The sequence below is a fragment of the Lactuca virosa genome, chromosome 4 (assembly GCF_052849685.1).
Source record: "Lactuca virosa cultivar CGN04683 chromosome 4, Lactuca_virosa_CGN04683_v6, whole genome shotgun sequence".
NCBI classification, from domain to species: Eukaryota; Viridiplantae; Streptophyta; class Magnoliopsida; order Asterales; family Asteraceae; genus Lactuca; species Lactuca virosa.
The window spans coordinates 430,360,865-430,378,623 of NC_136429.1; positions in this window are offsets into that span (position 1 = coordinate 430,360,865).

Sequence of the window (17,759 nt, forward strand, 5' to 3'; positions counted from 1 at the left end):
TGTTTCATTTGATCTTCGCGCTCCCAAGCATATTCAGGTCTCCGCTTTGCATTCCAGCGGACCTTCACAATGGGTATGCGACTTTGTTTTGTTCTTTTAATTTCCATATCCATGACCTCAATTGGTTCCTCTACAAAGTGGAGACTCTCGTTGATTTCGATTTCGTCTAGAGGGACGACGAGAGTCTCATCAGACAAACATTTCTTCAAGTTTGACACATGAAAGGTAGGATGTACGTTATTGAGTTCCTGTGGTAGTCGAAGTTTGTATGCTACCGGGCCGATCCTTGCAAGGATCTCGAATGGTCCGATATACCTTGGATTTAGCTTTCCACGCTTTCCGAATCGTATCAAGCCCTTCCAGGGTGAGACTTTCGAAAGAACGCGGTCTCCCACCTAGAATTCCAAAGGTTTCCTTCTCTTGTCAGCGTGGCTTTCTTGTCGGTCTCTAGAGGCTTTCAATCGTTCACGAATCTGAACGATCTTCTCTGTCATTTCCCGAATGATCTCCGGACCTTCGGAGCAATTTCCACTGCCCCTAACTCCAGATCGTGTGTTGTATAGCTGGCTTCGAGTGTCTTAAGTTGACGGAAGGCATAGGCAATGACCTGACCTCGTTGCATCAGAATACAACCGAGCCCTTGATTGGATGCATCGCAGTAGACCACGAAGTCTTCTATTCCTTCTGGGAGGCATAGTATCGATGCGGTGCATAAGGCTCACTTCTGCGTTTGGAACGCTTTCTCTTGCTCCTCTTCCCAGTAAAGGGCCACGCCCTTCTGGGTCAAAGTCGTAAGAGGTTTTGCAATTCGAGAGAAGTTCTGAATGAACCTACGATAGTAGCCAGCAAGGCCTAGAAATTGGCAAATTTCTGTAGGCGTCTTCGGTGCTGACCAGTTCTCAATGGCTTTGATTTTGGAAGGGTCCACATGAATTCCCTCTTCACTAACAACGTGACCCAGGAATTCGACTCTTCGAATCCAAAACTCGCATTTAGAGAACTTCGCGTAGAGCTTCTCTGATCGTAATGGTTCCAAGATCTGACGTAGATGCTTACTATGGTCTTCCTTACTATGAGAGTAGATAAGTATGTCATCTATGAAGACAATGACGAACTGATCCAAGTAAGGACGACATACCCTATTCATTAAGTCCATGAATACTGCGGTCACATTGGTCAATCCGAATGGCGTCACTACAAATTCGTAGTGTCCGTAACGAGTTCGGAAGGCTGTCTTCGGGACATCCTCCTCTAGTACTCGTAACTGATGGTACCCGGATCTCAGATCTATCTTTGAAAAGTAACTAGCCCCTTGAAGTTGGTTGAACAAATCATCTATGCGAGGAAGAGTGTAACGATTCTTAATGGTAAGCTTGTTGAGCTCCCCGTAGTCGATGCACATACGAAACGATCCGTCTTTCTTCTTGACGAACAAGACCGGTGCTCCCCATGGTGAGAGGCTTGGTCTTATAAAGCCCTTGCTGAGCAGTTCGTTAAGTTGACCGGATAGTTCTTGCATCTCAGCTGGTGCTAGACGATAGGGCGATTTGGCTACTGGGGTAGCCCCTGGAATTAAGTCGATTCTGAACTCGACTTTGACGTCGAGGAGCTAATCCTGGAAGTTTTTCTGGAAAGATGTCGGAAAAATCCAAAAGAAAGTACGATTACTCATGAAGTAAGGAAAAAGGATAGGTACTTCTGTTCTATCCGTATCTCTTGTCTCGATCGGCGGGAAAGGCATTTGTTTGGCTTTTGAGTTTATTCGCATGGCAGCGCGATCACTCGTAGTCTTGAGTAGTCTTCGTCCTAAAGTTCATATTAGAAGTCATATTTGGTTCATCAATCACAGCTTCGCGTATACGAGTCGTATATAATTAAGATTGAAAAGGCCGTTGAATAAATGATTCTTCTCTAAGCTCACATCCAAACAAGGAAAAGATGTTAAAGCGGAATCATCAATTCTAAGCCTGGAGAACCTTGATTATATACCACCCTTGCGTATACATTCCTCAGCGATAGATTTAACCGTATGGGTCTTCGGATTGAACTTGACGTACTGTACAAGTGGTATTCCGGGGAGTTTTGCTGATGTTTCTTCGGGAAGGATCCGAAACATAAGATACTCTACGCATGAGTACCTCGGAGTTCTGGAATGACGGCTTTGCTAGGAAGGCGATTACGAGGAAAAGAAATTTGCGCACGAAACTGGCATTGTGAGGATTGAATTGACTCAAGTTAAATGATAACGTCGGACTACTCGGAATAAAAGGCGTTAGACTAGTTTAGAAAGGTGTTACAAAACCATAACGGTGCAACTTTGACAGGGTTTCAGTACTTTAGTTTTATTTACAAGGCTACTGCTGCGAACAAGGTATACTATAAAAAGCAAGTACACGCAGCACGAGAGTCCCTTGACTGACGGGATCTCGCAAAAAGATATGACTCGAGTTGCACTAGTTTTTGACAGTTTATAAGTCTACTATAACGACACGCCCTAGTATTTAAACGTGGGTCCGGAGTAGTCTCTCCTGCAGCAGTGATCCTTAGTATCTTCCCGTCTGCGCCAGAGTTCTTTGCTATTGGACAATCCTTCTTGAGATGTCCTACCTCACCGCATGAATGACATATTTGGCTTGCACCAGCATCGGTGGTGGAAGTGATGTGTCGGGTTGGAGTTATGTGGACACAAGTACTTTTGTTGTTCCTCCCTTTTGGACAATTCCCTTTTTAGTTATTCGGTTTCTAATGTTTCGACTTACATTCCTTATGATGTATTTGTGATTGAGGGTTGAAATAGGTATTGTATTTAAGCTTAGTTCTAACAATTTAGGGTAGGGATGTTGAAATCTTAAGTCGATCTAGTTTCATGGGTTTTTGGGGGAGGGTATCTTTCTTACTATTCTGAGTTATGAAGAAAGATGTGATGTACCTATCTCATAGCGTGAGTAATATAATTACCAACTCAATAGGTAATAATAATTATTACTTATTAGTCCGACGTATCAGGTTCTCTACCACTTCGCACGCTTCACGAGTGGTTTCCTCTGTTCTCTGTCCTATCCTCAGTGGTACTGATTTGTTATAGCCTGATATCTATGTTTACGGCGTCCTTGCTTTTCCTCAGGTATGTTTAATCTCCGTCATTGATTGGATTGCCCTTAGTTGGAGTTTGTAAGGGTTTGTTATTCTATGGTAACTGTCTCTTTCTCTAAAGGGTGTAAGTGTTAGAAAAGTTGAATTTATCGAAGGATTGAGTCTGTTTGAATAGCGAGAAAGCAATCCCAGCTATAGGGTTACAGATGGAATGGTGACAAGACTTCGCCAGAGTTGTTGAGTTCAATAACATTGAACTACAATAAATTAGATCGATAGGGACAGTGTAGTGAGTTGCTATAACAGTTTATGACACGAACTGTTTACATAGCCCAAAGCATGGATTGATAATGATGATCTTTAAAAGAAGCAAGAAGTCTGTCATAATAGTTGGTATCGAAGTTACATAACATTCAGAAAACTTGACCTTGGCGTAGGCCTACAACATACCATACAGGGAAAATTTGACAGCATAGAGGTTTAGTGAAACAGTACTTGCTAGACAGGGATATTTACATGAAGAGAGTGCTACTCGGAGTACATACGAAGGTTATTCCACAAACCAAAAGAAGGAGTGAGTAGAGTATCCTCTACTTGCGGCGGGAACTGTTCTGCTGAGCCTTTTGATCTGCCAACTGACGTTCCATCTCGAGCAACCGCATTTCATACCTTGCCTGGCGTGCTCTAAGTTCCCTGACTTCAGTTTGAGTTGCAGTCAGCTCTCTCTGCAAGGCTTCATTTTGATTTATGGTTCTTCTATGAGTTGATTCTAACTGTCGGATGCGAACTGTATTGACTCCGGTGTTCGCATCATTTTCCTAGGTTCGATGGATAGTTTCCCTTCCTTGTTCGTCAATGCGAGCAATTCGGCGAACCAATATAGGAAGGACTCTGTCTGCTGAGCCTCCCTCGCTCAGATTGTAGAAACTTCGGTCTCCATTGTATGGAAGGGGTTGACCCTGTTCATGATCCATCTGTTCAAGTTTGTTGCCCACAGAGGTGTGGGACCTTGAAATGCTAGACGAGGGTTAGCATTAGGGATTTGAGCCACTGGGGGTAGGTTATTGACTTCTGGTTCGGAGTCAAAATCCTCCGAGAAGCCTTCTGCGAGGTGATAATCCAAAGGGATTGGGTGATCATCTTCTGGCTCTGCTTCAAGCCGTCCAGCATTGCCTTGGTTTGGGAAGTATGGGTCGCCATGGGGATGGAATCCAACCATGATATCTACGCGAGAAAAGGGGTATAAGAAATAATTAATAGACGTACTAATTAGATAATTATAAGATGATCTTTATCAGTTACTTCAATGCTTGCATAGTGCATACCAGTTACATGTAATCAAAACAGGATAGACCTTCGAATAAGTGACCCTAACTCCAAATCCACAACCAAACAAGGAACAGGAAGTAAAGCAAAGATCACAGATTCTAAGTCTATGATATCCTAGTCACATATAACCTTAGTGTATCTACTTAGCAACTATTGACCTACCCATAAAGACCTTTTTAGTTCTCAAATAAGTAATTATAGTAACACAAAATACTCCTATAGTATTTTAGGTTTATGTTCTGTTCTAATGTTTTCATTGTAGTAGTGTTGGTAAGTTTTTAGACTTGTTGCGACCTCACAACCACTCTTAGGCACATGCTAGTCACTCCTCGGAAAATATAGTTGATCAGGCTATATCCTTCCCAGGTTTGACTATATGTCTCTAAGTCTAATTGTGTTGCCCAATAATCGTAATACTTTTGTTCTGTCCTAGTGACACTGATTTTTGTATGAATGCAGGTATGTATACTTGGTTAAATATTTTACTATTTCAAAGTATAAACTCTTGGTCAGAGTATTTTAATCCCGTTGTGTTTATAGTTTGTATATATTTTATGGGTTGATATAATCGATTCACTGTAAACAATGCTCTGATACCAATCTATCACACCCCCAAACCAGAACGGCGGAATCGTTCGAGGGCGGATGACTTCATGTAGTATCGTAACAGTTGAATACATAGTAAAGAAAGTAAAACAACCATCATATATATAATTTAAAAGTTACATTGTTGAATGATACTTGTTTCAAAACAAATTACAATATGATGACAAAATGAGTTTTAAACCGACGCCTTAGCGTCACTTCTCCAAAAGCTGAAGTTTACCTGTATTACTGAATTCCTGAGAAATACAAGTAATTTGAAAGAGTAGATCAGCATTTAAGCTGGTGAGTTCATAAGTATTTAATGTAAATGTTTGTATGAAATCGAATGAAATTGTTTGTAGATGTTTGAAAACTCCTAGAAAATCCCATATTTCCTACTAGTATAAAAGTAGTCTTCTACCAAGACCCGACTGCTTTTTTTTGAATGTTTGCATCTAGAAATCCAATATTTTTCCATAAGTGTGTGGTAGTTTAAAAGTTCCAAAACTGTAATGCAATAGTGTTTTTCATGCCTAGAATAGTAGATTTATGTATGTATAAAATCACTAAGGCATTTGATAACCCCATAAATCAACGTGTTTTTAATACTCTATGTGAGTTTTATAACCATGCTATTGACCCAGACTGCCTGTAACAACGTTCTTCAGGCGTTGGAATGTTATGACGTTTGTCACCCCAGACCTGCCGGTCTAACTGTAGCTAACAGTTTAGGTGTGGGATTGTCAATCCCATATAGATCTATACACAAGTATCACGCTCTCCCTACAAGAGATTATGGTATATAATACAGGACTTTAACTGCATACTTGAAAGTACGTGAAGTTGGATGTATCACAAAACTTAGTATCAAATTGATTTACGTATGAAAAGTCCAATTATTCTTGTATATGAAAGTATTTCCTTGATATAGTACTTGTAGTATGTAAAATCTCATGAATATCTAGTAAACTATACCTATTATAGTTTTTCCAAATGTATGATTCGTTTGTATGCTAAACCCTAGTGTAGTGTCGACTTTGTATGTAAAGTATAACATTTGTAATAACATTATTTAACATTTATACTCAAAATATAAATAAAGTGTTTGATATTTATATAACATGTTTCACTCCAAAAAGACAGAGTGTTATCGTGATATGTTGTATGAGAACGTTTTCGTATGATAGTTATAAATCATATATGATTTACTATAAAATAAAGGTATAGCAAAAGATTGATGTTTTTCACACGAGGATAACCGTGTGTGTACTTGTATCCCCCCCTTAAAAGTGTATAAAAGCATTTACAAAACATTTGAAAACGTAGTTATAGGGGTATGAACTCACTTGATAGATTGAAGAAGGTGAGACGAAAACCGAGCAGAACTTCGACAGGAGAAAGCAGATTTCTTAGGATTCTCAGGAATCTCGGGAGTGTAAAACTTCCTTCGGGACTTGGGTATGAAAACCGGGACTTCGGGATATTCCTTGCACGCAAAACGGGGTAAAAACGCAAGAGAATGAGAGAAAATGAGCAATGAAACCCGAAACTCTCGCATCCCTTTTATAGGGGCTGGAACCCTCGCGTACGCGGGGCGTACCAGCGAAGTTACGCGGGGCGTTCGCATGCGTCATGGCTTACCGCATCCTCGGACGAAGCATTGGATGGGACCCGGAGCGATGTGGACGAACCGAGGCCTAGAACCCGAGTACGCTGGGCGTACGAGGGTACGCTGGGCGTAAATCGTCTTGGTGTGTGTGCCTCGAACTTGTAAATTCCGTAACTTTGGCATACGAGCTCCGTTTTTGACGTTGTTTATATGCACGCGTAGGTGAGAATATAATCTACAACTCTTGTTTAGACTTCATTGGCAAATTTTGAATTTATTTTTAATTATATATTTCTAATAGGCCGGGACACGAAAAGTCCGTTTAAAATCCATAACTTCTTCATCCGATGTCCGTTTCTGTCAGACTTTTTACCGTTGTGCTACCATTGACGAGATCTTCGATTCTCGTTTAGGTTGTTTCGGCTAAAAATCGCTCGATCTCTATTTCGAGTTTTTAGTTGTCTACCGCTATCCCGAAACTTCGAAAAATCATAACTTCCTCATACGAAGTTAGATTTGGGCGTTCTTTTTATGTATGTTCACGGTTTAATGATATCTACGACTTTCATTTAGATACCTAAGGCTAATAAGTATTTTATTGAAATTTCTCGTTTTACGTTTAACCGTATTGACGGTTTTGCTGTGAATCTTAGGTTGGTCATAACTTCTTCGTTATAACTTAGATTTTAGTGTTCTTTATATTTCTGAAAACCTTGACACGATATCTATCATTTAGACAACCCAATTGAGACTTTTTGAACATTTTATTTTCGAAGATATTTTATTAACTTAAAACGGGTTACAAGGTTCGACTGGAATTCGTTACATTGGCTTGAAATTTCGGGTTGTCACATTATGGAACCCCAACACTCCAACTAGCCTAAAAATAAGGAAATACACATGAAAACCTAGATCTAAGCACTTAAGGTTAAACAGTATGGGACTTGGATACTCTATTTATTCTTCTTCTTAGCTAGAAAGCACCCAAAATGGAGCTCACAATCAAATATGATGGATTTGGGTTTCAAGGAGGGTGTTGGGAGGTAATGGAGGTTGAGGGTGAGCTAACCCTAGCCATCACTTTCCTTAAATAGGGGGACAATCCCCAAAATTAGGGTTTTGGCTTACAACAACTATCACGTCATGACCTTTATGTGGTCATGTCGTGACACTAAAAGGAATGCACGTTTCTTCCAAAATGGTCACGTCGTGACACACACGTGCTCACGTCGTGACCAGGGTTAACACTAAAAAAATCGATTAGAAATTCTAAAGAAGTGTTTACTTAGAACTGGGTGTTACAGAATTCTATGAACATGTTTGTAAGAACCCAAAATTTAGAGAGATTGGACTTTTAGTCAAATATTGACCAAAAGGGCAAAATGGTCATTTATGATAATTTAGTAAATTTTTTAAGTGATTCCTGCATGAAAATGGCCAAAATAAGTCTAAGTCGATTAGATGAGGTTTGATGAGTAAGTTTAAGAGAAAAAATACATGAGAAGATGCATTTTGGCCAAAAGGATAAAATGGGAAATTTTATGGTTTTGGGCCAAGTTTGAGACTTAATAGATTAAGACCCATATTAATTCAAAGAGAAGTGACTTAACAAAATTATAGAACATATCTCCACCTGTAAATGGATATAAAGATCATAGAAAATATGTTTAAGGTGAAGAAGATATGAGTGTTAGACGTTGTGTAACATCCCAAAAATCATAACCAAAAATTTTATTATTAATTATTAAATAAACCATAATTATCAAAATCATCTCATCAAAACATAAGTAATAGTATCTCATATCACAACATCTGTCAAATATATCAGAGTAAACATCCCATGCTAAAGCATCATGGTGTGTGCAATGCAGTCATCCCGAGCTCTTCCCTTTGCTAACAGAAGTACCTAAAACTAAAACTGAAAACTGTAAGCACGAAGCTTAGTGAGTCTCCCCAAACTACCACCTACCATACAAATAATCATATAATAACATATCATGGGCCTCACCTGCTTCATCGGGCCTCGCCCGGCATCGGACAGAGTCTGACATTGGGCCCCGCCCGGCATCGAGCAAAGCTCGGTATACATATAAACATATCAAAAAATCACATAAAATAATCACATAACATAAACATTCCTCGGGCCCCGCCCGACATCAGACCGAAATCCGAAAGCATATAGACATTCCTCGGGCATTGCCCGACATCAGACCGTAATCCGGAAACATACAAATACGGATACATGGAAGAATCACAAAGACATCAAGCATACAAACATTCCTACGACATCGCCCGACATCAGACTAAATTTTGGAAATCGTATAAGCATACATTAGGCACCGCCTAGCATCGGACCTTATTCCGGAACATACTAGCATAAATATACGGGCCAACATTGGTGCCTTCGACCCGTTCATACATGAGGAAACTCACCTCAAATGTCGGATGATAGTTGAAACATCTCTGTCCGAAATCAACTCAACTCACTCCCTGAACCAAAGCAACCCCTTAGATACCATTTCATGCTCATAACCCTTTAGAGTCAACTATGGTCAAAGTCAAGTCTAGGTCAAAGTCAAAGTCAACGCTCCGAGTTGACTTAACTCGTCGACTTTACTCCCCAACTCGTCGAGTTCCCATAAACCACAGAATCGTGAAATCGCGATCCAACTCGTCGAGTTTTCCTCCAACTCGCCGAGTTCCTCCTTTTTAACAGAATCAGGACTTTCCCAGTACAACTCATCGAGTTCCCTTGTGGACTCGTCAAGTTCCTTATTTTTAAATAGAGTCAGGAACATTCCAAACCAACTCGTCAAGTTCCTGTAGGGTTTTGAGCATTCTAACACTCCTAAGGTGTTCATGCAACCCTAGAAACCTTGGATCTATGTTTGACTAAGATACATGCAAAATTGATTTTCCAAGGTTCATAATCCTATCTAGCATACATGGGGAACTTTTAAACATAAAAGTAAGCTAAAAAAACATACCTTGTAGTAGTTTGGATTCCTTTAAAAACCTTGAGAGCCTAACACCCCAAGTGTGATGCCTCAAATGTCTCACACAACACCAAATGCACTTGGAATAAACTTGAGAGAAATGTCACACTACTTTAAATCGGCTAGCCCTCTTCTTTCTTGCTTAAGTGCCGATTTTGGTGAACATAAGGGTCCTTATATAGTGTGTTACAATTAGGGTTACACCATGTAAACCCTAATTGTCATGACCTTTCATTTCCATGACCCATGGGTTCTATAACCACCATGGAGCATCCATGGAGCATCTTATGGGTTTTAGCCCAACTTGATAATCCATGGAGCATTAGCCCACTATACAAGTATGAGTGATATACACAATCAACCCATATATTTAATTAGTCACCTTTTTGATCACTTAATTAATTCTAAATTAGTTCTTGATCAATACTAATTAAATAATATTATTAATATATTAGAACTTATAATATATTAATAAACCATAAGTGTTATTTCTCTCATTTTAGTCTATCCAAATGCATAATTCCATGCAACCGAAATGGATCATGCCAAACCGGGTCAAGTACATACCATAAATAGTTATGGACTTAGACACCTTATCCAACAGTCTCCCACTTGGATAAGTCTAATAACTATAACAACAAGTATGACTTCAGGAACCGATCAACAATCGTAGCTCTTTCAAGGTCTCTCGGAACTGAGATGATGATGATACACCATTTAAGATAAGTGATCATATAATCCTCTGTTCTAGATATCAGCCGGAAAAATACATGGAACAATGTCTTACTTATTGTCCAGCAGTTTGTTTCTCGATTTCCGATTTGTTTGACAAAGAACTTAATTGAACACATCATCTTAGTTCTGACCGGGCCCGATACATAGGTCAAAACAAAATCATCGAGGGGCCCAGATATCGCTTCTAATCCAAGAAGGAACAGATAAACTTCGACTCATATGCTTGTTCTACTACTTGTTGAATCACACACAAAAGCACGTTTTATAACATCGAGTTACCAATGCATTTTCGTACAATCAATGTATAACCAACTTATAGGCAACAAGTCATATCTCTAGGTTTGAAGACTTATATGATATTACCATCTCACGATCACTAGAGATAAATTCCATGAAGTGATACCAGTGAGCGTGGGTTGAGTCCAATACTCAGAACATATGATCACTCATGAGTGTTGTAACTATGTCCAACCGCTTAGACCTCTACAACCAACTCATGACAGTCTTGATTCATACCTACTTCCAACATATGACCGACTGTGGATAATTTGAATAATATGTAATACATAACATAAATATTCTGGAAGTTAAAACATGCAAAAGAAATATAGTAAACGATTGACAAAAGATAGCTACACTTTACTCATAAATAAACACAACTTTTATTCATCATCAAATGTCAATTACACTTTACAAATTTTAGAGCTACCTAACTAGTAACTACTAAAACTAATATCATCCTTCAGACCTATGCGCCTCGCATGCTGGAGATGCTCAACCCTACTCAGTCCATTCGTGAGGGGATCTGCTGGGTTCTCATCCGATGATACCCTCTTTGCCACAAGGAGTCCTTCTATTCGATGTCTGATGAAATGGTATTTTCTGTCAATGTGTATGGATCTCCCATGATCCCTTGGTTCTTTCGCTAACGCAACTGCACTTTCACTATCACAGAAAATTTACATAGGCTCCTTTATAGCTGGTACAACTCCAAGGTCTCCAATGAAGTTCTTAAGCCATATTGCCTCCTTTGCTGCCTCGCTTGCCGCTATATACTCTGATTCGCAAGTTGAATCAGCCACTGTCTCCTGCTTGGAACTTTTCCAAGTAATTGCTCCTCCGTTTAAGGTAAAGACCCAACCTGACTGTGAGCAGAAATAATCCCTATCAGTCTGGAAGCTAGCATCACTATACCCCACAACTCTCAAGTCATCACTCCCACCGAGGGTAAGGACCCAGTCCTTAGTCCTCCGAAGGTACTTGAGAATGTTTTTTACCGCAGTCCAGTGAGCCTTGCTAGGGTTCCCCTGATATCTGCTGACCATGCTCAAAGCAAAGGCTACATTAGGACGAGTACAAGTCATAGGATACTCGATCGAGCCTACAGCGGAAGCATAAGGTACTCGACTCATTTCTGCTATCTCAGCCTCGGTACTCGGGCTCTGAGTCTTACTCAATATGGCGTTACTCTGGATGGGTAACTCTCCTTTCTTGGAATCTTGCGTGCTGAACCTCTTCAACACCTTGTCCAAGTAGGTACTCTGACTAAGTCCCATTAGTCTTTTACTCCGGTCTCTCAGAATCCTTATCCCTAGAATATAGGCAGCTTCTCCTAGGTCTTTCATAGAGAAACACTTCCCAAGCCAGGACTTCACTTCCTGCAAGGTTGGGATGTCATTTCCTATGAGTAGTATGTCATCCACATACAGTGCCAAAAAGCTAACTATACTCCCACTAGGCTTGACATATACACAGGATTCATCTTCACTCCTCGAAAATCCAAACTCTTTGAATTTCTCATCGAAACAAAGATTCCATCTGCGAGGTGCTTGTTTCAATCCATAGATGGATTTCTCAAGCTTACACACTCTATTAGGGTACTCTATACTGACAAAACCCTCTGGCTGACTCATGTAAACATCCTCGGCCAACTTTCCATTAAGGAAAGCGGTTTTGACATCCATTTGCCATATTTCATAATCATGAAATGCAGCAATGGCTAACATAACCCTGATAGACTTAATCTTCGCTACTGGTGAAAAGGTCTCATCATAATCAACTCCCGGAGTTTGAGAAAAGCCCTTTGCAACCAGTCGCGCCTTATAAGTGTGTACATTACCATCCATGTCGGTCTTCTTCTTGAAGATACATTTGCACCCGACTGTCTTGCGACCTGGTACATTGTTAACCAAGTTCCAAACTTGATTGTCATACATGGATTATATTTCGCTGTCCATTGCCTCTTTCCATTTAGCAGACTCGGGGCCTGCCATGGCTTCCGCATAGTTGTTAGGTTCATCCAGACTTACTAGTGTCTCACCTTCCGCAGTAATATGGAAACCATAGTAGTGCTCACGTGCATTCCTAACTCTCGTGGAACGCCTCAGAGGTACAGAGTCGTCAATTGGATCAACATGAGTTTCCTCCTCAGGTTGACTGCTAGGGTTTGAAGTTCCTTCACAACTTGACTCTTGAATTTCTTCGAGGTCAATTTGCCTCCCACTGTTTCCTTGGCTTATGAACTCTCTCTCACGAAAGACACCCCTCCTTGCTATAAAGACCACATTCTCACTGGGTCTGTAGAAGAGGTAACCAAAGGATTTCTGTGGTTAGCCGATGAAAATACACCTCTCACTTCGACGTTCGAGCTTATCGTGAGTCTCACGCCTCACGAAAGCCTCGCAACCCCAAATCTTGATGTGGTCTAGATTAGGAACTTTTCCAGTCCACATCTCATGAGGAGTTTTGGCAACTTTCTTTGTAGGGACTAGATTAAGGATATGGGCGACAGTCTCTAAGGCATACCCCCAAAATGAGATTGGTAGCGAAGCTCGACTCATCATGGAACGAACCATATCTAACAAGGTTCGATTACGCCTCTCAGCCACACCATTCAACTGTGGTGTCCCGGGAGGTGTCAATTGTGAGACAATCCCACATTCCTTAAGATAGTCGAGGAACTCTGTGCTAAGATACTCACCACCTCGATCGGATCGAAGCATCTTAATGTTCCTGCCCAATTGATTCTCGACTTCTTATAAAAACTCTTGAAACCTTTCAAAAGTCTCTGACTTATGCTTGATTAAGTAGACACAACCATATCTACTCTAATCATCTGTAAAAGTCACATAATAACGATTAGCATCCCTTGTGGCAATTTTGAAGGGTCCACACACATTTGTGTGCACTAGATCCAACAAACCTTCACCCATTGCACAAGAACCAGTAAAGGGTGACTTTGTTATTTTTCCAAGTAAGCATGATTCACAACTATCATCTGACTTTAGGTCAAATGACTCCAAGACTCCATCCTTTTGGAGTTGGCCTATGCGTTTCTTGCTTACATGTCCAAGACGACAATGCCATAATGACGCTTTATCCAAGTTATTATTATTAGAAGAATCAGTACACAACACATTATTTCCTAGGTTATCTACAACAGACACAACTTCATACACACCATCACAAGGTAATGCTTTAAAATAAAGAACATTTTTAAAGAAGGCATTTATTCCACCAACTTCATATCAAAAGAAAAGGTAAACCCTTGTTTGTACAAAGCATGAAAGGAAATAATATTTCTTGCCATTTCAGGCGAGTAACAACATTTATTCAAATCTAATATAAACCCACTACTTAGCAACAAAGAATAAACTCCAATCTTGGTGACAGGTGAAGCTTTCCTATTCCCCATCATCAAGTTTATCTTTCCATGCTCCATATTCTCACTTCTTCTTAGTCCCTGCAAATCAGAACATATGTGAATTTCACATCCTGTATCAAGGACCCAAAAGTTAGAATAGGGTGAGTTATTAGACAATATTGTGTAAATACATGCATGGGTGGGTTTCACTTTCCCATCCTTTATGTCTTGCTGGTACTTTGGGCAGTTCCGCTTCCAATGCGACCTTTCATGGCAATAGAAGCATTCAGCCTCTTTTGGGTCAGAAGAAGGAGTGACGAAACCTTTCTTTGTTCCACTTGAAGAGGAGCCATCAAGGGTCTTACCCTTGGTACCCTTCGAAGGGTTCTTCCTCTTTTTCCCTCTACTTTTCTCGATTGCCAGGACAGGGGCGGAGTTTGGAGTAGGAGTAGGAGTGGTAACAACCGACTTACCTTTAAGACCTGTTTCAGTGGTCTTTAGGAGTCCTTGAAGCTTGCTAAGGGTAACTTCCTCCTTGTTCATGTGGTATGTCATGCGGAATTGATCATAACACGATGGTAATGATGGGTTTTGAGCATTCTAGCCCTCTCTTGTTCTTATTGTAGCCGATTTTGGTGAATATCATATTCCTTATATAGTGTGTCACATCTAGGGTTACACCATGTAAACCCTAATGTGACATGACTCTTCATTTCCATGACCCATGGGTTTGTAACTCCCATGGAGCATCCATGGAGCATCATATGGGTTTAACCCAACTTGATAATCCATAGAGCCTTTTAGCCCACTATACAAGTTATGGATGATTTACACAATCAACCCATATATTTACTTAGTCATCTTTTGATCACTTAATTAATTCCAAATTAATTCTTGATCAATACTAATTAAATAATACTATTAATATATTAGAACTTATAATATATTAATAAACCACAAGTGTTATTTCTCTCATATAGTCTATCCAAATGCATGATGCCATGCAACCCAAATGGACCATGCCGGGTCGGGTCAAGTACATACCAAATATAGTTATGGACTTAGACACCTTATCCAACAGTCTCCCACTTGGATAAGTCTAATGACTATATCTGTAAGTATGACTTCAGGAACCGATCAGCAATCGTAGCTCTTTCAAAGTCTCTCAGAACTAAGAAGATGATGATACGCTATTTAAGATAAGTGATCATATAATCCTCTGTTCTAGATATCAGCCGAACAAATACATGGAACAATGTCTTACTTATTGTCAAGCAGTTTGTTTCCCGATTTCCGATTTGTTTGACATAGAACCAAATTGAACACATCAATTCGGTTCTGACCGGGCCCAGTACATAGGTCAAAACAAAATCATCGAGGGGCCCAGATATCGCTTCTAATCCAAGAAGGAACATATAAACTTCGACTCATATGCTTATTCTACTACTTGTTGAATCACACACAAAAGTACATTTTAAAACATCGAGTTACCAATGCGGTTTCGTACGATCAATTCATAACCAACTCATAGGCAACAAGTCATATCCCTAGGTTTGAAGACTTATATGATATTACCGTCTCACGATCACTCGAGATAAATTCCATGAAGTGATACCAGTGAGCGTGGGCTGATTCCAATGCTCAGAACTTATGAGCACTCATGAGTGTTGTAGCCCTGTCCAACAACTTAGACCTCTGCAACCAACCCATGACAGTCTTGATTCATACCTACTTCCAACATATGACCGAATGTGGAGAATTCGAATAATATGATATACCAAATATAATTATTCTGGAAGTCAAAACATGCAAAAGAAATATAGTAAACGATTGACAAAAGATAGCAACACTTTACTCATAAATAAACACAACTTTTATTCATCATCAAATGTCAATTACACTTTACAAATTTCAAAATTATCTAACTACTAAAACTAATATCATCCTTCAGCCCTATGCTCCGAGCATGCTGGAGATGCTTAACCCGACTCAGTCCCTTCGTGAGGGGATCTGCTGGGTTCTCATCCGATGATACCCTCTTTGCCACGAGGAGTCCTTCTTCTATTCGATGTCTGATGAAATGGTATTTTCTATCGATGTGTCTGGATCTCCCGTGATCCCTTGGTTCCTTGGCTAAGGCAACTACACTTTCACTATCACAGAAAATTTCCATTGGCTCCTTTATAGTTGGTACAACTCCAAGGTCTCCAATGAAGTTCTTCGGCCATATCGCCTCCTTTGCTGCCTCGCTTGCTGATATATACTCTGATTCGCAAGTTGAATCAGCCACTGTCTCCTGCTTGGAACTCTTCCAAGTGATTGCTCCTCCGTTTAAGGTAAAGTCCCAGCCTGACTGAGAGCGGAAATTATCCCTATCAGTCTGAAAGCTAGCATCACTATACCCTAAAACTCTCAAGTCATCACTCCCACTGAGGGTAAGGACCCAGTCCTTAGTCCTCCGCAGGTACTTGATGATATTCTTTACCGCAGTCCATTGAGCCTTGCCAGGGTTCCCCTGATATCTGCTGACCATGCTCAAAGCAAATGCTACATCAGGACGAGTATAAGTCATAACATACATGATCGAGCCTACTGCAGAAGCATAAGGTACTCGACTCATCTCTGCTATCTCAGCCTCAGTGCTCGGGCTCTGAGTTTTACTCCGTCTGGCGTTACATTGGATGGGTAATTCTCCTTTCTTGGAGTCCTGCATGCTGAACTTCTTCAACACCTTATCCAAGTAGGTACTCTGGCTAAGTCCAATTAGTGTTTTTCTCCGGGCTCTCAGAATCCTTATCCCTAGAATATAGGCAGCTTCTCCTAGGTCTTTCATAGAGAAACACTTCCCAAGCCAGGACTTCACTTCCTGCAAGGTTGGGATGTCATTTCCTATGAGTAGTATGTCATTCACATACAGTACCAAAAAGCTAACTATACTCCCACTAGCCTTGACATAGACACAAGATTCATCTTCACTCCTTGAAAAACCAAATTCTTTGACTTTCTCATCAAAGCAAAGATTCCATCTCCGAGGTGCCTGTTTCAATCCATAAATGGATTTCTCGAGCTTACACACTCTATTTGGGTATTATGTACTGACAAAACCCTCTGCCTGACACATGTAAACATCTTCAGCCAAACTTCCATCAAGGAAGGCGGTTTTGACATCCATTTTCCATATTTCATAATCATGAAATGCAGCGATGGCTAACAGAACCCTAATGGACTTAATCTTTGCTACTGGTGAAAAGTTCTCATCATAATCCACTCCCGGAGTTTGAGAAAAGCCCTTTGCAACCAGTCGTACCTTATATGTGTGTACATTACCATGCATGTCGGTCTTCTTCTTGAAGATCCACTTGCACCAACTGTCTTACGACCTGGTACATTGTCAACCAAGTTCCAAACTTGATTGTCATACATGGACTGTATCTTGCTGTCCATTACCTCTTTCCATTTGGCAGACTCGGGGCCTGCCATGGCTTCCGCGTAAGTGTTAGGTTCATCCAGACTTACCAATGTCTCCATCACTGATAAGTGTCTCACCTTCCGCAGTAATATGGAAAGCATAATAATGCTCAGGTGCATTCCTAACCCTTGTGGAACGCCTCAGAGGTACAAACTTGTCAATTGGCTCAACAGGAGTTTCCTCCTCAGGTTGAGTGCTAGGGTTTGAAGTTCCTTCACCACTTGACTCTTGAATTTCTTCAATGTCAATTTGCCTCCCACTGCTTCCTTGGATTATGAACTCTCTCTCTCGAAAGACACC